Here is a 25,057-nt window from a genome sequence, read left to right on the forward strand (position 1 = left end):
TTGCCTTTTCTGGAAATTAGTGAAGGCAGCGCATCAAAGGTGCGCACCTCGCTGCCCACCTTGGTGTGCTCTGAGGTGCGCACCCGGGAGCGCTACGAAGTGTGCTCCAAGGTGCGGCGTGCACGTTGTCGGAGCCCGGTTTGCCCCGGGTGCGCACCTCGCCTGCACCTTGGCCGGGGTGGGCACCTTGGCTGGGTTTGCCCAGGGTGCGCTCCGAAGCGGGGTTACTGGAGCGCCCCCTCTTTTTTTGTCAGAGCGTTTGGTGGGGTTTCTCGCATTGGCTCTTCCCAGGCCCGGTTGTTGGGTGCGCTCCCACCCTGGCGCGCGCGAAGTTGGAAGTTGGGTTAATTGCCCGGGCGCGCACCTTCGCCAGGGTGGGCACCTTGGTGCGCACACCTTGGCTGGGCTGCGCACCAGGGCGGGCTCAAGATGGCACCAGCATTCCCTTTTTCTCACTATCTTTCAAAACGGAAATTTTAAAATCTCGTTTTTTTTTTGCCTTTTATGGAAATTAGTGAAGGCATCGCATCAAAGGTGCGCACCTCGCTGCCCACCTTGGTGTGCTCCGAGGTGCCCACCACGGTGCGCAACGCCGGTGCGAACCCGGGAGCGCCCCGATGTGTGCTCCAAGGTGCGGCGTGCACGAAGTCGGACCCCGGTTTGCCCCGGGTGCGCACCTCGCGTGCACCTTGGTGCGCACACCTTGGCTGGGTTGCGCGGCCTGGTGGGCACCATGGTGCGCACCAAGGAGCGCTCCGAAGTGTGCTCCAAGGTGCGGCGTGCACGAAGTCGGAGCCCGGTTTGCCCCGGGTACGCACCTCGCGTGCACCTTCGCCGGGGTGGGCACCTCGGCTGGGTTGCGCGCCCTGGTGCGCACCAAGGAGCGCTCCGAAGTGTGCTCCAAGGTGCGGCGTGCACGAAGTCGGAGCCCGGTTTGCCCCGGGTGCGCACCTTCGCCGCGGTGCGCACCATGGCGTGCACGAAGTCGGAGCCCGGTTTGCCCCGGGTGCGCACCTCGCGTGCACCTTCGGCGGGGTTGCGCGCCCTGGTGGGCACCATGGTGCGCACCAAGGAGCGCTCCGAAGTGTGCTCCAAGGTGCGGCGTGCACGAAGTCGGAGCCCGGTTTGCCCCGGGTGCGCACCTCGCGTGCACCTTCGGCGGGGTTGCGCGCCCTGGTGGGCACCATGGTGCGCACCAAGGAGCGCTCCGAAGTGTGCTCCAAGGTGCGGCGTGCACGAAGTCGGAGCCCGGTTTGCCCCGGGTGCGCACCTCGCGTGCACCTTCGCCGCGGTGGGCACCATGGCGTGCACGAAGTCGGAGCCCGGTTTGCCCCGGGTGCGCACCTCGCGTGCACCTTCGCCGGGGTGGGCACCTCGGCTGGGTTGCGCGCCCTGGTGCGCACCAAGGAGCGCTCCGAAGTGTGCTCCAAGGTGCGGCATGCACGAAGTCGGAGCCCGGTTTGCCCCGGGTGCGCACCTCGCGTGCACCTTCGCCAGGGTGGGCACCTCGGTGCGCACACCTTCTCAATGTTTTCTTGCCTTTTCTGGAAATTGGTGAAGGCAGCGCATCAAAGGTGCGCACCTCGGTGTGCTCCGAGGTGCAAACCCGAGAGCGCTCCGAGGTGCCCACGAAGTCGAAAGTCGGGTTAATTGCATTGTTTTCCCCGGGTGCGCTCCGAGGTGCGCAACATCGGCGCGCACCAAGGAGGGCTCCGAAGTGTGCTCCAAGGTGCGCACGATGGCGTGCACCTCTGGTGCGCACGATTCGGAGCTCGGTTTGACCGGGGTGCGCACACCTTGGCTGGGTTGCGCACCTTTTGTGCGCTCCAAGGTGCGCACGAAGTCGGAGCTCGGTTTGCCCCGGGTGCGCACCTTCGCCAGGGTGCGCACCTTGATGCGCACGCCTTGGCTGGGCTGCGCACCTTGGTGGGCGCCATGGTGCGCACCTTTCGTGCGCTCCAAGGTGCGCACGAAGTCGGAGCTCGGTTTGCCCCGGGTGCGCACCTTGGTGGGCGCCATGGTGCACTCCGAGGTGCCCAAGATTGGTGCGCACCAAGGAGCGCTCCGAAGTGCGCTCCAAGGTGCGCGCGAAGTCGAAAGTTGGGTTAATTGTCCGGTTTGCCTCGGGTGCGCACCTTGCGTGCACCTTCGCCAGGGTGGGCGCCTTGGTGCGCACACCTTGGCTGGGCTGCGCACACCTTGGCACCCGCGTTTCCTTCATTTTAAATTTTTTTTTTTTACAATCTCTCAAGTGGGAAATTCTATAATCTCAACTTTTTTTGCCTTTTCAGGAAACTTTTGAATGGAGCGCATCATTGGTGCGCTCCGAAGTGTGCTCCAAAGCTCTCTCCAGCTGCGTGCACCTGCCCCGGCCGCGCACCCGGCCCCGCCCAGCTTCGCTCACCTGTCCCGGGCGTCTGGTGCGGAACCTTAGAGTAAGAAACATCACCGTGCACCTTGGCCAACGTGCGCGACTCGACCGAGCGCGCACTGGCCGAGGTGCACACCGATTTCACCTGGGTGCGCGCGCAGCACCTCGGGCGCACCGGGGTGCGCGCACAACGCCCGGGTTGCACCGTGGCCTGTGTGCTCGGGGCGCCTCGGGTGCGCGCTCGGTGTCGCCCCCGCGCGCGCGGTAGTGCGGGCAGCGCACCCCGGCCCGGCCCGGCCCCGACGAGAACGCAAACGGGCAAAAGGTTTATTCAAATAGCATTGCGACGCCCGGCGAAAAACTAAAAAAGGGTGCAACACCGGGACTTCCCGGGAGGTCACCCATCCCAGTACTACTCCGGCCCAAGCGCGCTTAACTGCGGAGTTCTGATGGGATCCGGTGCACTAACGCTGGTATGATCGCACCCGTTATGAGCTTGTCGCAGTGTGTACTTAGCAAACCGCGACCCACGTGCGAATCCACCCCGGCCACCCACCCCCGTCGAGGTGCACACCCTCCCTCGCGAAGTGCGCCCCGTTCGCCAAGTGTGAGCCCTGCCCGGGTGCGCGCACCTTGCTAGGGCGTCGGGTGTGCACCCGGCCCGGCCTACGTGCGTGCACCTGGAGGGGGCGTCGTGTGCGTGCAGTGTCCCGTCTGCAACGCGGTGCCCACACACCACCTCGGGCGCAACGACCTGCGCTCACATGTGGGCCGAGTGCACCTTGGTGCATGTTCGGGGCGCCTCGGGTGCACGCTCGATCTTGCCCCGGTGCACCAAGGCGCTCGGTTTGCCCCGGGTGCGCACTTGGTGCAAGGTGGGCACCCAAAATAGGGATCAAGCACCAAAACACAAGTTTCGGGATGCAAAATGGGACCCAAGGACCACAAATGCGTTCCAAGACCCATGATGGGTCCACGAGAACAAAAATGTGTTCCGAGACTTAATAAACAAATATTGGGTTTTAGGAGAAGAAACATGCTCTGATGCCCAAAACGAGAATCGACCCCGAAAAGGCCACAGGCCAAAAGTGGGATGCGAGACAAAAAAAAATGGGACCCGAGGACCAAAATTGGGTTCCCAGGTCGAAGACAGGGCAACCGGACAAGAAACGACCTCTAAGGCTCGAAATGAGTCCCGACGACTAAAACTTGACAAGAAGCACCCATCAGGCACCCAACTCGACACCCATGGGATGCCGACCCACCCGGGCTTCCACCTAGCACACCTTGGCACCCACCCACCCTCGCACCCAACCTCGCACCCAACTTAGCACCTTTGAACCCACATTGGCACTCACCCTGACCCTGGCACCTTGGAACCCACATTGGCACTCACCTTGACCCTGGCACCCACCTTTGCACTCACCTTGGGACCCACCCTGGCTCCCACCTCGGCACCCACCCAGACACCCACCTTGGTTCCTTGGCACCCACCTTGGATCCTTGGCACCCACCCCGACACCCACCTTGGCACGCAACTTGGCTACTTGCCACCCACCTTGGCTCCTTGACGCCCACCCCGACAACCACCCCGTGACCTACCCTGGCTAGGGTTGGTGCACACCCACCCTGGTGCCCACCTTGGCACCCACCCTATGACCCACCTTGGCACGCACCTTAGTACCCACCCCGTTACCCACCCTAGGACCCACCCCGTGACCCACCTTGGCCAGGGTGGGTGCCTTGGTGCGCACAACTTGCCTGGGCTGCACACCAGGGCGGGCTCAAGATGGCACCCGCGTTCCGTTTTTTTCACTATCTTTCAAAACGGAAATTTTAAAATCTCATTTTTTTCTTTTTTTTGCCTTTTCTGGAAATTAGTGAAGGCAGCGCATCAAAGGTGCGCAATGCTGGTGCGAACCCGGGAGCGCTCCGATGTGTGCTCCAAGGTGCGGCGTGCACGAAGTCCGAGCCCGGTTTGCCCCGGGTGCGCACCTCGCGTGCACCTTCGCCGGGGTGAGCACCTTGGCTGGGTTGCGCGCCCTGGTGCGTACCAAGGAGCGCTCTGAAGTGTGCTCCAAGGTGCGGCGTGCACGAAGTCGGAGCCCGGTTTGCCCCGGGTGTGCACCTCGGGTGCGCACCTCGCGTGCACCTTCGCTGCGGTGGGCACCTTGGCTGGGTTGCGCGCCTTGGTGGGCACCATGCAGTGCACGAAGTCGGAGCCCGGTTTGCCCCGGGCGCGCACCTCCGCCAGGGTGGGCACCTTGGTGCGCACAACTTGCCTGGGCTGCGCATCAGGAAGGGCTCAAGATGGCACCCGCGTTCCGTTTTTTTCACTATCTTTCAGAACGGAAATTTTAAAATATCGTTTTTTTTTGCCTTTTCTGGAAATTAGTGAAGGCAGCGCATCAAAGGTGCGCAACGCTGGTGCGAACCTGGGAGCGCTCCGATGTGTGCTCCAAGGTGCGGCGTGCACGAAGTCGGAGCCCGGTTTGCCTCGGGTGCGCCCTGGTGGGCACCATGGTGCGCACCAAGGAGCGCTCCGAAGTGTGCTCCAAGGTGCGGCCTGCACGAAGTCGGAGCCCGGTTTGCCCCGGGTGTGCACCTCGGGTGGGCACCTTGGTGCGCATGCCTTGCCTGGGCTGCGCACCAGGGCGGGCTCAAGATGGCACCCGCGTTCCTTTTTTTTCACTATCTTTCAAAACGGAAATTTTAAAATCTCATTTTTTTTTGCCTTTTTCTGGAAATTAGTGAAGGCAGCGCATCAAAGGTGCGCACCTCGCTGCCCACCACGGTGCGCAACGCCGGTGGGCACCCGGGAGTGCTTCGAAGTGTGCTCCAAGGTGCTGCGTGCACGTTGTCGGAGCCCGGTTTGCCCCGGGTGCGCACCTCGCGTGCACCTTCGTCGGGGTGGGCACCTTGGCTTGGTTTGCCCCGGCTGCGCTCCGAAGCGGGGTTATTGGAGCGCCGCCTCTTTTTTTGTCGGAGCGTTTGGTGGGGTTTCTCGCATTGGCTCTTCCGAGGCCCGGTTGCCACCCTGGCGCGCACGAAGTCGGAAGTAGGGTTAATTGCCCGGGTGCGCACCTTTGCCAGGGTGGCACCTTACCTGGGCTGCGCACCAGGGCGGGCTCAAGATGGCACGCGCGTTCCGTTTTTTTCACTATCTTTCAAAACGGAAATTTTAAAATCTCCTTTTTTTTTTGCCTTTTCTGGAAATTAGTGAAGGCAGCGCATCAAAGGTGCGCACCTCGCTGCCCACCTTGGTGTGCTCTGAGGTGCGCACCCGGGAGCGCTACGAAGTGTGCTCCAAGGTGCGGCGTGCACGTTGTCGGAGCCCGGTTTGCCCCGGGTGCGCACCTCGCCTGCACCTTGGCCGGGGTGGGCACCTTGGCTGGGTTTGCCCAGGGTGCGCTCCGAAGCGGGGTTACTGGAGCGCCCCCTCTTTTTTTGTCAGAGAGTTTGGTGGGGTTTCTCGCATTGGCTCTTCCCAGGCCCGGTTGTTGGGTGCGCTCCCACCCTGGCGCGCGCGAAGTTGGAAGTTGGGTTAATTGCCCGGGCGCGCACCTTCGCCAGGGTGGGCACCTTGGTGCGCAAACCTTGGCTGGGCTGCGCACCAGGGCGGGCTCAAGATGGCACCAGCATTCCCTTTTTCTCACTATCTTTCAAAACGGAAATTTTAAAATCTCGTTTTTTTTTTGCCTTTTATGGAAATTAGTGAAGGCATCGCATCAAAGGTGCGCACCTCGCTGCCCACCTTGGTGTGCTCCGAGGTGCCCACCACGGTGCGCAACGCCGGTGCGAACCCGGGAGCGCCCCGATGTGTGCTCCAAGGTGCGGCGTGCACGAAGTCGGACCCCGGTTTGCCCCGGGTGCGCACCTCGCGTGCACCTTGGTGCGCACACCTTGGCTGGGTTGCGCGGCCTGGTGGGCACCATGGTGCGCACCAAGGAGCGCTCCGAAGTGTGCTCCAAGGTGCGGCGTGCACGAAGTCGGAGCCCGGTTTGCCCCGGGTGCGCACCTTCGCCGCGGTGGGCACCATGGCGTGCACGAAGTCGGAGCCCGGTTTGCCCCGGGTGCGCACCTCGCGTGCACCTTCGCCGGGGTGGGCACCTCGGCTGGGTTGCGCGCCCTGGTGCGCACCAAGGAGCGCTCTGAAGTGTGCTCCAAGGTGCGGCGTGCACGAAGTCGGAGCCCGGTTTGCCCCGGGTGTGCACCTCGCGTGCGCACCTCGCGTGCACCTTCGCTGCGGTGGGCACCTTGGCTGGGTTGCGCGCCTTGGTGGGCACCATGCAGTGCACGAAGTCGGAGCCCGGATTGCCCCGGGCGCGCACCTCCGCCAGGGTGGGCACCTTGGTGCGCACAACTTGCCTGGGGTGCGCACCAGGAAGGGCTCAAGATGGCACCCGCGTTCCGTTTTTTTCACTATCTTTCAGAACGGAAATTTTAAAATCTCGTTTTTTTTTGCCTTTTCTGGAAATTAGTGAAGGCAGCGCATCAAAGGTGCGCAACGCTGGTGCGAACCTGGGAGCGCTCCGATGTGTGCTCCAAGGTGCGGCGTGCACGAAGTCGGACCCCGGTTTGCCCCGGGTGCGCACCTCGCGTGCACCTTGGTGCGCACACCTTGGCTGGGTTGCGCGCCCTGGTGGGCACCATGGTGCGCACCAAGGAGCGCTCCGAAGTGTGCTCCAAGGTGCGGCGTGCACGAAGTCGGAGCCCGGTTTGCCCCGGGTGCGCACCTCGCGTGCACCTTCGCCGCGGTGGGCACCATGGCGTGCACGAAGTCGGAGCCCGGTTTGCCCCGGGTGCGCACCTCGCGTGCACCTTCGCCGGGGTGGGCACCTTGGTGTGCAGACCTTGGCTGGGTTGCGCGCCCTGGTGGGCACCATGGTGCGCACCAAGGAGCGCTCCGAAGTGTGCTCCAAGGTGCGGCCTGCACGAAGTCGGAGCCCGGTTTGCCCCGGGTGTGCACCTCGGGTGGGCACCTTGGTGCGCATGCCTTGCCTGGGCTGCGCACCAGGGCGGGCTCAAGATGGCACCCGCGTTCCTTTTTTTTCACTATCTTTCAAAACGGAAATTTTAAAATCTCATTTTTTTTTGCCTTTTTCTGGAAATTAGTGAAGGCAGCGCATCAAAGGTGCGCACCTCGCTGCCCACCACGGTGCGCAACGCCGGTGGGCACCCGGGAGTGCTTCGAAGTGTGCTCCAAGGTGCTGCGTGCACGTTGTCGGAGCCCGGTTTGCCCCGGGTGCGCACCTCGCGTGCACCTTCGTCGGGGTGGGCACCTTGGCTGGGTTTGCCCCGGCTGCGCTCCGAAGCGGGGTTATTGGAGCGCCGCCTCTTTTTTTGTCGGAGCGTTTGGTGGGGTTTCTCGCATTGGCTCTTCCGAGGCCCGGTTGCCACCCTGGCGCGCACGAAGTCGGAAGTAGGGTTAATTGCCCGGGTGCGCACCTTTGCCAGGGTGGGCACCTTACCTGGGCTGCGCACCAGGGCGGGCTCAAGATGGCACGCGCGTTCCGTTTTTTTCACTATCTTTCAAAACGGAAATTTTAAAATCTCCTTTTTTTTTTGCCTTTTCTGGAAATTAGTGAAGGCAGCGCATCAAAGGTGCGCACCTCGCTGCCCACCTTGGTGTGCTCTGAGGTGCGCACCCGGGAGCGCTACGAAGTGTGCTCCAAGGTGCGGCGTGCACGTTGTCGGAGCCCGGTTTGCCCCGGGTGCGCACCTCGCCTGCACCTTGGCCGGGGTGGGCACCTTGGCTGGGTTTGCCCAGGGTGCGCTCCGAAGCGGGGTTACTGGAGCGCCCCCTCTTTTTTTGTCAGAGCGTTTGGTGGGGTTTCTCGCATTGGCTCTTCCCAGGCCCGGTTGTTGGGTGCGCTCCCACCCTGGCGCGCGCGAAGTTGGAAGTTGGGTTAATTGCCCGGGCGCGCACCTTCGCCAGGGTGGGCACCTTGGTGCGCACACCTTGGCTGGGCTGCGCACCAAGGCGGGCTCAAGATGGCACCAGCATTCCCTTTTTCTCACTATCTTTCAAAACGGAAATTTTAAAATCTCGTTTTTTTTTTGCCTTTTATGGAAATTAGTGAAGGCATCGCATCAAAGGTGCGCACCTCGCTGCCCACCTTGGTGTGCTCCGAGGTGCCCACCACGGTGCGCAACGCCGGTGCGAACCCGGGAGCGCCCCGATGTGTGCTCCAAGGTGCGGCGTGCACGAAGTCGGACCCCGGTTTGCCCCGGGTGCGCACCTCGCGTGCACCTTGGTGCGCACACCTTGGCTGGGTTGCGCGGCCTGGTGGGCACCATGGTGCGCACCAAGGAGCGCTCCGAAGTGTGCTCCAAGGTGCGGCGTGCACGAAGTCGGAGCCCGGTTTGCCCCGGGTACGCACCTCGCGTGCACCTTCGCCGGGGTGGGCACCTCGGCTGGGTTGCGCGCCCTGGTGCGCACCAAGGAGCGCTCCGAAGTGTGCTCCAAGGTGCGGCGTGCACGAAGTCGGAGCCCGGTTTGCCCCGGGTGCGCACCTTCGCCGCGGTGCGCACCATGGCGTGCACGAAGTCGGAGCCCGGTTTGCCCCGGGTGCGCACCTCGCGTGCACCTTCGGCGGGGTTGCGCGCCCTGGTGGGCACCATGGTGCGCACCAAGGAGCGCTCCGAAGTGTGCTCCAAGGTGCGGCGTGCACGAAGTCGGAGCCCGGTTTGCCCCGGGTGCGCACCTCGCGTGCACCTTCGGCGGGGTTGCGCGCCCTGGTGGGCACCATGGTGCGCACCAAGGAGCGCTCCGAAGTGTGCTCCAAGGTGCGGCGTGCACGAAGTCGGAGCCCGGTTTGCCCCGGGTGCGCACCTCGCGTGCACCTTCGCCGCGGTGGGCACCATGGCGTGCACGAAGTCGGAGCCCGGTTTGCCCCGGGTGCGCACCTCGCGTGCACCTTCGCCGGGGTGGGCACCTCGGCTGGGTTGCGCGCCCTGGTGCGCACCAAGGAGCGCTCCGAAGTGTGCTCCAAGGTGCGGCGTGCACGAAGTCGGAGCCCGGTTTGCCCCGGGTGCGCACCTCGCGTGCACCTTCGCCAGGGTGGGCACCTCGGTGCGCACACCTTCTCAATGTTTTCTTGCCTTTTCTGGAAATTGGTGAAGGCAGCGCATCAAAGGTGCGCACCTCGGTGTGCTCCGAGGTGCGAACCCGAGAGCGCTCCGAGGTGCCCACGAAGTCGAAAGTCGGGTTAATTGCATTGTTTTCCCCGGGTGCGCTCCGAGGTGCGCAACATCGGCGCGCACCAAGGAGGGCTCCGAAGTGTGCTCCAAGGTGCGCACGATGGCGTGCACCTCTGGTGCGCACGATTCGGAGCTCGGTTTGACCGGGGTGCGCACACCTTGGCTGGGTTGCGCACCTTTTGTGCGCTCCAAGGTGCGCACGAAGTCGGAGCTCGGTTTGCCCCGGGTGCGCACCTTCGCCAGGGTGCGCACCTTGATGCGCACGCCTTGGCTGGGCTGCGCACCTTGGTGGGCGCCATGGTGCGCACCTTTCGTGCGCTCCAAGGTGCGCACGAAGTCGGAGCTCGGTTTGCCCCGGGTGCGCACCTTGGTGGGCGCCATGGTGCACTCCGAGGTGCCCAAGATTGGTGCGCACCAAGGAGCGCTCCGAAGTGCGCTCCAAGGTGCGCGCGAAGTCGAAAGTTGGGTTAATTGTCCGGTTTGCCTCGGGTGCGCACCTTGCGTGCACCTTCGCCAGGGTGGGCGCCTTGGTGCGCACACCTTGGCTGGGCTGCGCACACCTTGGCACCCGCGTTTCCTTCATTTTAAATTTTTTTTTTTTACAATCTCTCAAGTGGGAAATTCTATAATCTCAACTTTTTTTGCCTTTTCAGGAAACTTTTGAATGGAGCGCATCATTGGTGCGCTCCGAAGTGTGCTCCAAAGCTCTCTCCAGCTGCGTGCACCTGCCCCGGCCGCGCACCCGGCCCCGCCCAGCTTCGCTCACCTGTCCCGGGCGTCTGGTGCGGAACCTTAGAGTAAGAAACATCACCGTGCACCTTGGCCAACGTGCGCGACTCGACCGAGCGCGCACTGGCCGAGGTGCACACCGATTTCACCTGGGTGCGCGCGCAGCACCTCGGGCGCACCGGGGTGCGCGCACAACGCCCGGGTTGCACCGTGGCCTGTGTGCTCGGGGCGCCTCGGGTGCGCGCTCGGTGTCGCCCCCGCGCGCGCGGTAGTGCGGGCAGCGCACCCCGGCCCGGCCCGGCCCCGACGAGAACGCAAACGGGCAAAAGGTTTATTCAAATAGCATTGCGACGCCCGGCGAAAAACTAAAAAAGGGTGCAACACCGGGACTTCCCGGGAGGTCACCCATCCCAGTACTACTCCGGCCCAAGCGCGCTTAACTGCGGAGTTCTGATGGGATCCGGTGCACTAACGCTGGTATGATCGCACCCGTTATGAGCTTGTCGCAGTGTGTACTTAGCAAACCGCGACCCACGTGCGAATCCACCCCGGCCACCCACCCCCGTCGAGGTGCACACCCTCCCTCGCGAAGTGCGCCCCGTTCGCCAAGTGTGAGCCCTGCCCGGGTGCGCGCACCTTGCTAGGGCGTCGGGTGTGCACCCGGCCCGGCCTACGTGCGTGCACCTGGAGGGGGCGTCGTGTGCGTGCAGTGTCCCGTCTGCAACGCGGTGCCCACACACCACCTCGGGCGCAACGACCTGCGCTCACATGTGGGCCGAGTGCACCTTGGTGCATGTTCGGGGCGCCTCGGGTGCACGCTCGATCTTGCCCCGGTGCACCAAGGCGCTCGGTTTGCCCCGGGTGCGCACTTGGTGCAAGGTGGGCACCCAAAATAGGGATCAAGCACCAAAACACAAGTTTCGGGATGCAAAATGGGACCCAAGGACCACAAATGCGTTCCAAGACCCATGATGGGTCCACGAGAACAAAAATGTGTTCCGAGACTTAATAAACAAATATTGGGTTTTAGGAGAAGAAACATGCTCTGATGCCCAAAACGAGAATCGACCCCGAAAAGGCCACAGGCCAAAAGTGGGATGCGAGACAAAAAAAAATGGGACCCGAGGACCAAAATTGGGTTCCCAGGTCGAAGACAGGGCAACCGGACAAGAAACGACCTCTAAGGCTCGAAATGAGTCCCGACGACTAAAACTTGACAAGAAGCACCCATCAGGCACCCAACTCGACACCCATGGGATGCCGACCCACCCGGGCTTCCACCTAGCACACCTTGGCACCCACCCACCCTCGCACCCAACCTCGCACCCAACTTAGCACCTTTGAACCCACATTGGCACTCACCCTGACCCTGGCACCTTGGAACCCACATTGGCACTCACCTTGACCCTGGCACCCACCTTTGCACTCACCTTGGGACCCACCCTGGCTCCCACCTCGGCACCCACCCAGACACCCACCTTGGTTCCTTGGCACCCACCTTGGATCCTTGGCACCCACCCCGACACCCACCTTGGCACGCAACTTGGCTACTTGCCACCCACCTTGGCTCCTTGACGCCCACCCCGACAACCACCCCGTGACCTACCCTGGCTAGGGTTGGTGCACACCCACCCTGGTGCCCACCTTGGCACCCACCCTATGACCCACCTTGGCACGCACCTTAGTACCCACCCCGTTACCCACCCTAGGACCCACCCCGTGACCCACCTTGGCCAGGGTGGGTGCCTTGGTGCGCACAACTTGCCTGGGCTGCACACCAGGGCGGGCTCAAGATGGCACCCGCGTTCCGTTTTTTTCACTATCTTTCAAAACGGAAATTTTAAAATCTCATTTTTTTCTTTTTTTTGCCTTTTCTGGAAATTAGTGAAGGCAGCGCATCAAAGGTGCGCAATGCTGGTGCGAACCCGGGAGCGCTCCGATGTGTGCTCCAAGGTGCGGCGTGCACGAAGTCCGAGCCCGGTTTGCCCCGGGTGCGCACCTCGCGTGCACCTTCGCCGGGGTGAGCACCTTGGCTGGGTTGCGCGCCCTGGTGCGTACCAAGGAGCGCTCTGAAGTGTGCTCCAAGGTGCGGCGTGCACGAAGTCGGAGCCCGGTTTGCCCCGGGTGTGCACCTCGGGTGCGCACCTCGCGTGCACCTTCGCTGCGGTGGGCACCTTGGCTGGGTTGCGCGCCTTGGTGGGCACCATGCAGTGCACGAAGTCGGAGCCCGGTTTGCCCCGGGCGCGCACCTCCGCCAGGGTGGGCACCTTGGTGCGCACAACTTGCCTGGGCTGCGCATCAGGAAGGGCTCAAGATGGCACCCGCGTTCCGTTTTTTTCACTATCTTTCAGAACGGAAATTTTAAAATATCGTTTTTTTTTGCCTTTTCTGGAAATTAGTGAAGGCAGCGCATCAAAGGTGCGCAACGCTGGTGCGAACCTGGGAGCGCTCCGATGTGTGCTCCAAGGTGCGGCGTGCACGAAGTCGGAGCCCGGTTTGCCTCGGGTGCGCCCTGGTGGGCACCATGGTGCGCACCAAGGAGCGCTCCGAAGTGTGCTCCAAGGTGCGGCCTGCACGAAGTCGGAGCCCGGTTTGCCCCGGGTGTGCACCTCGGGTGGGCACCTTGGTGCGCATGCCTTGCCTGGGCTGCGCACCAGGGCGGGCTCAAGATGGCACCCGCGTTCCTTTTTTTTCACTATCTTTCAAAACGGAAATTTTAAAATCTCATTTTTTTTTGCCTTTTTCTGGAAATTAGTGAAGGCAGCGCATCAAAGGTGCGCACCTCGCTGCCCACCACGGTGCGCAACGCCGGTGGGCACCCGGGAGTGCTTCGAAGTGTGCTCCAAGGTGCTGCGTGCACGTTGTCGGAGCCCGGTTTGCCCCGGGTGCGCACCTCGCGTGCACCTTCGTCGGGGTGGGCACCTTGGCTTGGTTTGCCCCGGCTGCGCTCCGAAGCGGGGTTATTGGAGCGCCGCCTCTTTTTTTGTCGGAGCGTTTGGTGGGGTTTCTCGCATTGGCTCTTCCGAGGCCCGGTTGCCACCCTGGCGCGCACGAAGTCGGAAGTAGGGTTAATTGCCCGGGTGCGCACCTTTGCCAGGGTGGCACCTTACCTGGGCTGCGCACCAGGGCGGGCTCAAGATGGCACGCGCGTTCCGTTTTTTTCACTATCTTTCAAAACGGAAATTTTAAAATCTCCTTTTTTTTTTGCCTTTTCTGGAAATTAGTGAAGGCAGCGCATCAAAGGTGCGCACCTCGCTGCCCACCTTGGTGTGCTCTGAGGTGCGCACCCGGGAGCGCTACGAAGTGTGCTCCAAGGTGCGGCGTGCACGTTGTCGGAGCCCGGTTTGCCCCGGGTGCGCACCTCGCCTGCACCTTGGCCGGGGTGGGCACCTTGGCTGGGTTTGCCCAGGGTGCGCTCCGAAGCGGGGTTACTGGAGCGCCCCCTCTTTTTTTGTCAGAGAGTTTGGTGGGGTTTCTCGCATTGGCTCTTCCCAGGCCCGGTTGTTGGGTGCGCTCCCACCCTGGCGCGCGCGAAGTTGGAAGTTGGGTTAATTGCCCGGGCGCGCACCTTCGCCAGGGTGGGCACCTTGGTGCGCAAACCTTGGCTGGGCTGCGCACCAGGGCGGGCTCAAGATGGCACCAGCATTCCCTTTTTCTCACTATCTTTCAAAACGGAAATTTTAAAATCTCGTTTTTTTTTTGCCTTTTATGGAAATTAGTGAAGGCATCGCATCAAAGGTGCGCACCTCGCTGCCCACCTTGGTGTGCTCCGAGGTGCCCACCACGGTGCGCAACGCCGGTGCGAACCCGGGAGCGCCCCGATGTGTGCTCCAAGGTGCGGCGTGCACGAAGTCGGACCCCGGTTTGCCCCGGGTGCGCACCTCGCGTGCACCTTGGTGCGCACACCTTGGCTGGGTTGCGCGGCCTGGTGGGCACCATGGTGCGCACCAAGGAGCGCTCCGAAGTGTGCTCCAAGGTGCGGCGTGCACAAAGTCGGAGCCCGGTTTGCCCCGGGTGCGCACCTTCGCCGCGGTGGGCACCATGGCGTGCACGAAGTCGGAGCCCGGTTTGCCCCGGGTGCGCACCTCGCGTGCACCTTCGCCGGGGTGGGCACCTCGGCTGGGTTGCGCGCCCTGGTGCGCACCAAGGAGCGCTCTGAAGTGTGCTCCAAGGTGCGGCGTGCACGAAGTCGGAGCCCGGTTTGCCCCGGGTGTGCACCTCGCGTGCACCTTCGCTGCGGTGGGCACCTTGGCTGGGTTGCGCGCCTTGGTGGGCACCATGCAGTGCACGAAGTCGGAGCCCGGTTTGCCCCGGGCGCGCACCTCCGCCAGGGTGGGCACCTTGGTGCGCACAACTTGCCTGGGCTGCGCACCAGGAAGGGCTCAAGATGGCACCCGCGTTCCGTTTTTTTCACTATCTTTCAGAACGGAAATTTTAAAATATCGTTTTTTTTTGCCTTTTCTGGAAATTAGTGAAGGCAGCGCATCAAAGGTGCGCAACGCTGGTGCGAACCTGGGAGCGCTCCGATGTGTGCTCCAAGGTGCGGCGTGCACGAAGTCGGACCCCGGTTTGCCCCGGGTGCGCACCTCGCGTGCACCTTGGTGCGCACACCTTGGCTGGGTTGCGCGCCCTGGTGGGCACCATGGTGCGCACCAAGGAGCGCTCCGAAGTGTGCTCCAAGGTGCGGCGTGCACGAAGTCGGAGCCCGGTTTGCCCCGGGTGCGCACCTCGCGTGCACCTTCGCCGCGGTGGGCACCATGGCGTGCACGAAGTCGGAGCCCGGTTTGCCCCGGGTGCGCACCTCGCGTGCACCTTCGCCGGGGTGGGCACCTTAGTGTGCAGACCTTGGCTGGGTTGCGCGCCCTGGTGGGCACCATGGTGCGCACCAAGGAGCGCTCCGAAGTGTGCTCCAAGGTGCGGCCTGCACGAAGTCGGAGCCCGGTTTGCCCCGGGTGTGCACCTCGGGTGGGCACCTTGGTGCGCATGCCTTGCCTGGGCTGCGCACCAGGGCGGGCTCAAGATGGCACCCGCGTTCCTTTTTTTTCACTATCTTTCAAAACGGAAATTTTAAAATCTCATTTTTTTTTGCCTTTTTCTGGAAATTAGTGAAGGCAGCGCATCAAAGGTGCGCACCTCGCTGCCCACCACGGTGCGCAACGCCGGTGGGCACCCGGGAGTGCTTCGAAGTGTGCTCCAAGGTGCTGCGTGCACGTTGTCGGAGCCCGGTTTGCCCCGGGTGCGCACCTCGCGTGCACCTTCGTCGGGGTGGGCACCTTGGCTGGGTTTGCCCCGGCTGCGCTCCGAAGCGGGGTTATTGGAGCGCCGCCTCTTTTTTTGTCGGAGCGTTTGGTGGGGTTTCTCGCATTGGCTCTTCCGAGGCCCGGTTGCCACCCTGGCGCGCACGAAGTCGGAAGTAGGGTTAATTGCCCGGGTGCGCACCTTTGCCAGGGTGGGCACCTTACCTGGGCTGCGCACCAGGGCGGGCTCAAGATGGCACGCGCGTTCCGTTTTTTTCACTATCTTTCAAAACGGAAATTTTAAAATCTCCTTTTTTTTTTGCCTTTTCTGGAAATTAGTGAAGGCAGCGCATCAAAGGTGCGCACCTCGCTGCCCACCTTGGTGTGCTCTGAGGTGCGCACCCGGGAGCGCTACGAAGTGTGCTCCAAGGTGCGGCGTGCACGTTGTCGGAGCCCGGTTTGCCCCGGGTGCGCACCTCGCCTGCACCTTGGCCGGGGTGGGCACCTTGGCTGGGTTTGCCCAGGGTGCGCTCCGAAGCGGGGTTACTGGAGCGCCCCCTCTTTTTTTGTCAGAGCGTTTGGTGGGGTTTCTCGCATTGGCTCTTCCCAGGCCCGGTTGTTGGGTGCGCTCCCACCCTGGCGCGCGCGAAGTTGGAAGTTGGGTTAATTGCCCGGGCGCGCACCTTCGCCAGGGTGGGCACCTTGGTGCGCACACCTTGGCTGGGCTGCGCACCAGGGCGGGCTCAAGATGGCACCAGCATTCCCTTTTTCTCACTATCTTTCAAAACGGAAATTTTAAAATCTCGTTTTTTTTTTGCCTTTTATGGAAATTAGTGAAGGCATCGCATCAAAGGTGCGCACCTCGCTGCCCACCTTGGTGTGCTCCGAGGTGCCCACCACGGTGCGCAACGCCGGTGCGAACCCGGGAGCGCCCCGATGTGTGCTCCAAGGTGCGGCGTGCACGAAGTCGGACCCCGGTTTGCCCCGGGTGCGCACCTCGCGTGCACCTTGGTGCGCACACCTTGGCTGGGTTGCGCGGCCTGGTGGGCACCATGGTGCGCACCAAGGAGCGCTCCGAAGTGTGCTCCAAGGTGCGGCGTGCACGAAGTCGGAGCCCGGTTTGCCCCGGGTACGCACCTCGCGTGCACCTTCGCCGGGGTGGGCACCTCGGCTGGGTTGCGCGCCCTGGTGCGCACCAAGGAGCGCTCCGAAGTGTGCTCCAAGGTGCGGCGTGCACGAAGTCGGAGCCCGGTTTGCCCCGGGTGCGCACCTTCGCCGCGGTGCGCACCATGGCGTGCACGAAGTCGGAGCCCGGTTTGCCCCGGGTGCGCACCTCGCGTGCACCTTCGGCGGGGTTGCGCGCCCTGGTGGGCACCATGGTGCGCACCAAGGAGCGCTCCGAAGTGTGCTCCAAGGTGCGGCGTGCACGAAGTCGGAGCCCGGTTTGCCCCGGGTGCGCACCTCGCGTGCACCTTCGGCGGGGTTGCGCGCCCTGGTGGGCACCATGGTGCGCACCAAGGAGCGCTCCGAAGTGTGCTCCAAGGTGCGGCGTGCACGAAGTCGGAGCCCGGTTTGCCCCGGGTGCGCACCTCGCGTGCACCTTCGCCGCGGTGGGCACCATGGCGTGCACGAAGTCGGAGCCCGGTTTGCCCCGGGTGCGCACCTCGCGTGCACCTTCGCCGGGGTGGGCACCTCGGCTGGGTTGCGCGCCCTGGTGCGCACCAAGGAGCGCTCCGAAGTGTGCTCCAAGGTGCGGCGTGCACGAAGTCGGAGCCCGGTTTGCCCCGGGTGCGCACCTCGCGTGCACCTTCGCCAGGGTGGGCACCTCGGTGCGCACACCTTCTCAATGTTTTCTTGCCTTTTCTGGAAATTGGTGAAGGCAGCGCATCAAAGGTGCGCACCTCGGTGTGCTCCGAGGTGCGAACCCGAGAGCGCTCCGAGGTGCCCACGAAGTCGAAAGTCGGGTTAATTGCATTGTTTTCCCCGGGTGCGCTCCGAGGTGCGCAACATCGGCGCGCACCAAGGAGGGCTCCGAAGTGTGCTCCAAGGTGCGCACGATGGCGTGCACCTCTGGTGCGCACGATTCGGAGCTCGGTTTGACCGGGGTGCGCACACCTTGGCTGGGTTGCGCACCTTTTGTGCGCTCCAAGGTGCGCACGAAGTCGGAGCTCGGTTTGCCCCGGGTGCGCACCTTCGCCAGGGTGCGCACCTTGATGCGCACGCCTTGGCTGGGCTGCGCACCTTGGTGGGCGCCATGGTGCGCACCTTTCGTGCGCTCCAAGGTGCGCACGAAGTCGGAGCTTGGTTTGCCCCGGGTGCGCACCTTGGTGGGCGCCATGGTGCACTCCGAGGTGCCCAAGATTGGTGCGCACCAAGGAGCGCTCCGAAGTGCGCTCCAAGGTGCGCGCGAAGTCGAAAGTTGGGTTAATTGTCCGGTTTGCCTCGGGTGCGCACCTTGCGTGCACCTTCGCCAGGGTGGGCGCCTTGGTGCGCACACCTTGGCTGGGCTGCGCACACCTTGGCACCCGCGTTTCCTTCATTTTAAATTTTTTTTTTTTACAATCTCTCAAGTGGGAAATTCTATAATCTCAACTTTTTTTGCCTTTTCAGGAAACTTTTGAATGGAGCGCATCATTGGTGCGCTCCGAAGTGTGCTCCAAAGCTCTCTCCAGCTGCGTGCACCTGCCCCGGCCGCGCACCCGGCCCCGCCCAGCTTCGCTCACCTGTCCCGGGCGTCTGGTGCGGAACCTTAGAGTAAGAAACATCACCGTGCACCTTGGCCAACGTGCGCGACTCGACCGAGCGCGCACTGGCCGAGGTGCACACCGATTTCACCTGGGTGCGCGCGCAGCACCTCGGGCGCACCGGGGTGCGCGCACAACGCCCGGGTTGCACCGTGGCCTGTGTGCTCGGGGCGCCTCGGGTGCGCGCTCGGTGTCGCCCCCGCGCGCGCGGTAGTGCGGGCAGCGCACCCCGGCCCGGCCCGGCCCCGACGAGAACGCAAACGGGCAAAAGGTTTATTCAAATAGCATTGCGACGCCCGGCGAAAAACTAAAAAAGGGTGCAACACCGGGACTTCCCGGGAGGTCACCCATCCCAGTACTACTCCGGCCCAAGCGCGCTTAACTGCGGAGTTCTGATGGGATCCGGTGCACTAACGCTGGTATGATCGCACCCGTTATGAGCTTGTCGCAGTGTGTACTTAGCAAACCGCGACCCACGTGCGAATCCACCCCGGCCACCCACCCCCGTCGAGGTGCACACCCTCCCTCGCGAAGTGCGCCCCGTTCGCCAAGTGTGAGCCCTGCCCTGGTGCGCGCACCTTGCTAGGGCGTCGGGTGTGCACCCGGCCCGGCCTACGTGCGTGCACCTGGAGGGGGCGTCGTGTGCGTGCAGTGTCCCGTCTGCAACGCGGTGCCCACACACCACCTCGGGCGCAACGACCTGCGCTCACATGTGGGCCGAGTGCACCTTGGTGCATGTTCGGGGCGCCTCGGGTGCACGCTCGATCTTGCCCCGGTGCACCAAGGCGCTCGGTTTGCCCCGGGTGCGCACTTGGTGCAAGGTGGGCACCCAAAATAGGGATCAAGCACCAAAACACAAGTTTCGGGATGCAAAATGGGACCCAAGGACCACAAATGCGTTCCAAGACCCATGATGGGTCCACGAGAACAAAAATGTGTTCCGAGACTTAATAAACAAATATTGGGTTTTAGGAGAAGAAACATGCTCTGATGCCCAAAACGAGAATCGACCCCGAAAAGGCCACAGGCCAAAAGTGGGATGCGAGACAAAAAAAAATGGGACCCGAGGACCAAAATTGGGTTCCCAGGTCGAAGACAGGGCAACCGGACAAGAAACGACCTCTAAGGCTCGAAATGAGTCCCGACGACTAAAACTTGACAAGAAGCACCCATCAGGCACCCAACTCGACACCCATGGGATGCCGACCCACCCGGGCTTCCACCTAGCACACCTTGGCACCCACCCACCCTCGCACCCAACCTCGCACCCAACTTAGCACCTTTGAACCCACATTGGCACTCACCCTGACCCTGGCACCTTGGAACCCACATTGGCACTCACCTTGACCCTGGCACCCACCTTTGCACTCACCTTGGGACCCACCCTGGCTCCCACCTCGGCACCCACCCAGACACCCACCTTGGTTCCTTGGCACCCACCTTGGATCCTTGGCACCCACCCCGACACCCACCTTGGCACGCAACTTGGCTACTTGCCACCCACCTTGGCTCCTTGACGCCCACCCCGACAACCACCCCGTGACCTACCCTGGCTAGGGTTGGTGCACACCCACCCTGGTGCCCACCTTGGCACCCACCCTATGACCCACCTTGGCACGCACCTTAGTACCCACCCCGTTACCCACCCTAGGACCCACCCCGTGACCCACCTTGGCCAGGGTGGGTGCCTTGGTGCGCACAACTTGCCTGGGCTGCACACCAGGGCGGGCTCAAGATGGCACCCGCGTTCCGTTTTTTTCACTATCTTTCAAAACGGAAATTTTAAAATCTCATTTTTTTCTTTTTTTTGCCTTTTCTGGAAATTAGTGAAGGCAGCGCATCAAAGGTGCGCAATGCTGGTGCGAACCCGGGAGCGCTCCGATGTGTGCTCCAAGGTGCGGCGTGCACGAAGTCCGAGCCCGGTTTGCCCCGGGTGCGCACCTCGCGTGCACCTTCGCCGGGGTGAGCACCTTGGCTGGGTTGCGCGCCCTGGTGCGTACCAAGGAGCGCTCTGAAGTGTGCTCCAAGGTGCGGCGTGCACGAAGTCGGAGCCCGGTTTGCCCCGGGTGTGCACCTCGGGTGCGCACCTCGCGTGCACCTTCGCTGCGGTGGGCACCTTGGCTGGGTTGCGCGCCTTGGTGGGCACCATGCAGTGCACGAAGTCGGAGCCCGGTTTGCCCCGGGCGCGCACCTCCGCCAGGGTGGGCACCTTGGTGCGCACAACTTGCCTGGGCTGCGCATCAGGAAGGGCTCAAGATGGCACCCGCGTTCCGTTTTTTTCACTATCTTTCAGAACGGAAATTTTAAAATATCGTTTTTTTTTGCCTTTTCTGGAAATTAGTGAAGGCAGCGCATCAAAGGTGCGCAACGCTGGTGCGAACCTGGGAGCGCTCCGATGTGTGCTCCAAGGTGCGGCGTGCACGAAGTCGGAGCCTGGTTTGCCTCGGGTGCGCCCTGGTGGGCACCATGGTGCGCACCAAGGAGCGCTCCGAAGTGTGCTCCAAGGTGCGGCCTGCACGAAGTCGGAGCCCGGTTTGCCCCGGGTGTGCACCTCGGGTGGGCACCTTGGTGCGCATGCCTTGCCTGGGCTGCGCACCAGGGCGGGCTCAAGATGGCACCCGCGTTCCTTTTTTTTCACTATCTTTCAAAACGGAAATTTTAAAATCTCATTTTTTTTTGCCTTTTTCTGGAAATTAGTGAAGGCAGCGCATCAAAGGTGCGCACCTCGCTGCCCACCACGGTGCGCAACGCCGGTGGGCACCCGGGAGTGCTTCGAAGTGTGCTCCAAGGTGCTGCGTGCACGTTGTCGGAGCCCGGTTTGCCCCGGGTGCGCACCTCGCGTGCACCTTCGTCGGGGTGGGCACCTTGGCTTGGTTTGCCCCGGCTGCGCTCCGAAGCGGGGTTATTGGAGCGCCGCCTCTTTTTTGTCGGAGCGTTTGGTGGGGTTTCTCGCATTGGCTCTTCCGAGGCCCGGTTGCCACCCTGGCGCGCACGAAGTCGGAAGTAGGGTTAATTGCCCGGGTGCGCACCTTTGCCAGGGTGGCACCTTACCTGGGCTGCGCACCAGGGCGGGCTCAAGATGGCACGCGCGTTCCGTTTTTTTCACTATCTTTCAAAACGGAAATTTTAAAATCTCCTTTTTTTTTTGCCTTTTCTGGAAATTAGTGAAGGCAGCGCATCAAAGGTGCGCACCTCGCTGCCCACCTTGGTGTGCTCTGAGGTGCGCACCCGGGAGCGCTACGAAGTGTGCTCCAAGGTGCGGCGTGCACGTTGTCGGAGCCCGGTTTGCCCCGGGTGCGCACCTCGCCTGCACCTTGGCCGGGGTGGGCACCTTGGCTGGGTTTGCCCAGGGTGCGCTCCGAAGCGGGGTTACTGGAGCGCCCCCTCTTTTTTTGTCAGAGAGTTTGGTGGGGTTTCTCGCATTGGCTCTTCCCAGGCCCGGTTGTTGGGTGCGCTCCCACCCTGGCGCGCGCGAAGTTGGAAGTTGGGTTAATTGCCCGGGCGCGCACCTTCGCCAGGGTGGGCACCTTGGTGCGCAAACCTTGGCTGGGCTGCGCACCAGGGCGGGCTCAAGATGGCACCAGCATTCCCTTTTTCTCACTATCTTTCAAAACGGAAATTTTAAAATCTCGTTTTTTTTTTGCCTTTTATGGAAATTAGTGAAGGCATCGCATCAAAGGTGCGCACCTCGCTGCCCACCTTGGTGTGCTCCGAGGTGCCCACCACGGTGCGCAACGCCGGTGCGAACCCGGGAGCGCCCCGATGTGTGCTCCAAGGTGCGGCGTGCACGAAGTCGGACCCCGGTTTGCCCCGGGTGCGCACCTCGCGTGCACCTTGGTGCGCACACCTTGGCTGGGTTGCGCGGCCTGGTGGGCACCATGGTGCGCACCAAGGAGCGCTCCGAAGTGTGCTCCAAGGTGCGGCGTGCACGAAGTCGGAGCCCGGTTTGCCCCGGGTGCGCACCTTCGCCGCGGTGGGCACCATGGCGTGCACGAAGTCGGAGCCCGGTTTGCCCCGGGTGCGCACCTCGCGTGCACCTTCGCCGGGGTGGGCACCTCGGCTGGGTTGCGCGCCCTGGTGCGCACCAAGGAGCGCTCTGAAGTGTGCTCCAAGGTGCGGCGTGCACGAAGTCGGAGCTCGGTTTGCCCCGGGTGTGCACCTCGCGTGCGCACCTCGCGTGCACCTTCGCTGCGGTGGGCACCTTGGCTGGGTTGCGCGCCTTGGTGGGCACCATGCAGTGCACGAAGTCGGAGCCCGGATTGCCCCGGGCGCGCACCTCCGCCAGGGTGGGCACCTTGGTGCGCACAACTTGCCTGGGGTGCGCACCAGGAAGGGCTCAAGATGGCACCCGCGTTCCGTTTTTTTCACTATCTTTCAGAACGGAAATTTTAAAATCTCGTTTTTTTTTGCCTTTTCTGGAAATTAGTGAAGGCAGCGCATCAAAGGTGCGCAACGCTGGTGCGAACCTGGGAGCGCTCCGATGTGTGCTCCAAGGTGCGGCGTGCACGAAGTCGGACCCCGGTTTGCCCCGGGTGCGCACCTCGCGTGCACCTTGGTGCGCACACCTTGGCTGGGTTGCGCGCCCTGGTGGGCACCATGGTGCGCACCAAGGAGCGCTCCGAAGTGTGCTCCAAGGTGCGGCGTGCACGAAGTCGGAGCCCGGTTTGCCCCGGGTGCGCACCTCGCGTGCACCTTCGCCGCGGTGGGCACCATGGCGTGCACGAAGTCGGAGCCCGGTTTGCCCCGGGTGCGCACCTCGCGTGCACCTTCGCCGGGGTGGGCACCTTGGTGTGCAGACCTTGGCTGGGTTGCGCGCCCTGGTGGGCACCATGGTGCGCACCAAGGAGCGCTCCGAAGTGTGCTCCAAGGTGCGGCCTGCACGAAGTCGGAGCCCGGTTTGCCCCGGGTGTGCACCTCGGGTGGGCACCTTGGTGCGCATGCCTTGCCTGGGCTGCGCACCAGGGCGGGCTCAAGATGGCACCCGCGTTCCTTTTTTTTCACTATCTTTCAAAATGGAAATTTTAAAATCTCATTTTTTTTTGCCTTTTTCTGGAAATTAGTGAAGGCAGCGCATCAAAGGTGCGCACCTCGCTGCCCACCACGGTGCGCAACGCCGGTGGGCACCCGGGAGTGCTTCGAAGTGTGCTCCAAGGTGCTGCGTGCACGTTGTCGGAGCCCGGTTTGCCCCGGGTGCGCACCTCGCGTGCACCTTCGTCGGGGTGGGCACCTTGGCTGGGTTTGCCCCGGCTGCGCTCCGAAGCGGGGTTATTGGAGCGCCGCCTCTTTTTTTGTCGGAGCGTTTGGTGGGGTTTCTCGCATTGGCTCTTCCGAGGCCCGGTTGCCACCCTGGCGCGCACGAAGTCGGAAGTAGGGTTAATTGCCCGGGTGCGCACCTTTGCCAGGGTGGGCACCTTACCTGGGCTGCGCACCAGGGCGGGCTCAAGATGGCACGCGCGTTCCGTTTTTTTCACTATCTTTCAAAACGGAAATTTTAAAATCTCCTTTTTTTTTTGCCTTTTCTGGAAATTAGTGAAGGCAGCGCATCAAAGGTGCGCACCTCGCTGCCCACCTTGGTGTGCTCTGAGGTGCGCACCCGGGAGCGCTACGAAGTGTGCTCCAAGGTGCGGCGTGCACGTTGTCGGAGCCCGGTTTGCCCCGGGTGCGCACCTCGCCTGCACCTTGGCCGGGGTGGGCACCTTGGCTGGGTTTGCCCAGGGTGCGCTCCGAAGCGGGGTTACTGGAGCGCCCCCTCTTTTTTTGTCAGAGCGTTTGGTGGGGTTTCTCGCATTGGCTCTTCCCAGGCCCGGTTGTTGGGTGCGCTCCCACCCTGGCGCGCGCGAAGTTGGAAGTTGGGTTAATTGCCCGGGCGCGCACCTTCGCCAGGGTGGGCACCTTGGTGCGCACACCTTGGCTGGGCTGCGCACCAGGGCGGGCTCAAGATGGCACCAGCATTCCCTTTTTCTCACTATCTTTCAAAACGGAAATTTTAAAATCTCGTTTTTTTTTTGCCTTTTATGGAAATTAGTGAAGGCATCGCATCAAAGGTGCGCACCTCGCTGCCCACCTTGGTGTGCTCCGAGGTGCCCACCACGGTGCGCAACGCCGGTGCGAACCCGGGAGCGCCCCGATGTGTGCTCCAAGGTGCGGCGTGCACGAAGTCGGACCCCGGTTTGCCCCGGGTGCGCACCTCGCGTGCACCTTGGTGCGCACACCTTGGCTGGGTTGCGCGGCCTGGTGGGCACCATGGTGCGCACCAAGGAGCGCTCCGAAGTGTGCTCCAAGGTGCGGCGTGCACGAAGTCGGAGCCCGGTTTGCCCCGGGTACGCACCTCGCGTGCACCTTCGCCGGGGTGGGCACCTCGGCTGGGTTGCGCGCCCTGGTGCGCACCAAGGAGCGCTCCGAAGTGTGCTCCAAGGTGCGGCGTGCACGAAGTCGGAGCCCGGTTTGCCCCGGGTGCGCACCTCGCGTGCACCTTCGCCGCGGTGGGCACCATGGCGTGCACGAAGTCGGAGCCCGGTTTGCCCCGGGTGCGCACCTCGCGTGCACCTTCGCCGGGGTGGGCACCTCGGCTGGGTTGCGCGCCCTGGTGCGCACCAAGGAGCGCTCCGAAGTGTGCTCCAAGGTGCGGCGTGCACGAAGTCGGAGCCCGGTTTGCCCCGGGTGCGCACCTCGCGTGCACCTTCGCCAGGGTGGGCACCTCGGTGCGCACACCTTCTCAATGTTTTCTTGCCTTTTCTGGAAATTGGTGAAGGCAGCGCATCAAAGGTGCGCAC

At 63.0% G+C, this 25,057-nt stretch overlaps 3 non-coding genes across 3 annotated transcripts; all 3 read right to left on the bottom strand.

The window, feature by feature from the left end:
* Positions 1-2,739: 2,739 nt before the first annotated feature.
* On the bottom strand, positions 2,740-2,858 carry LOC131872400 (5S ribosomal RNA). Its single transcript, XR_009370553.1, has one exon. It is a non-coding gene; the product is annotated as a 5S ribosomal RNA (ribosomal RNA).
* Positions 2,859-10,675: 7,817 nt separating this feature from the next.
* On the bottom strand, positions 10,676-10,794 carry LOC131872401 (5S ribosomal RNA). Its single transcript, XR_009370554.1, has one exon. It is a non-coding gene; the product is annotated as a 5S ribosomal RNA (ribosomal RNA).
* Positions 10,795-18,598: 7,804 nt separating this feature from the next.
* On the bottom strand, positions 18,599-18,717 carry LOC131872402 (5S ribosomal RNA). The gene has a single exon (XR_009370555.1). It is a non-coding gene; the product is annotated as a 5S ribosomal RNA (ribosomal RNA).
* Positions 18,718-25,057: the final 6,340 nt, after the last annotated feature.

This window comes from Cryptomeria japonica, unplaced genomic scaffold (assembly GCF_030272615.1).
Source record: "Cryptomeria japonica unplaced genomic scaffold, Sugi_1.0 HiC_scaffold_588, whole genome shotgun sequence".
In the NCBI taxonomy this organism is placed as follows: Eukaryota; Viridiplantae; Streptophyta; class Pinopsida; order Cupressales; family Cupressaceae; genus Cryptomeria; species Cryptomeria japonica.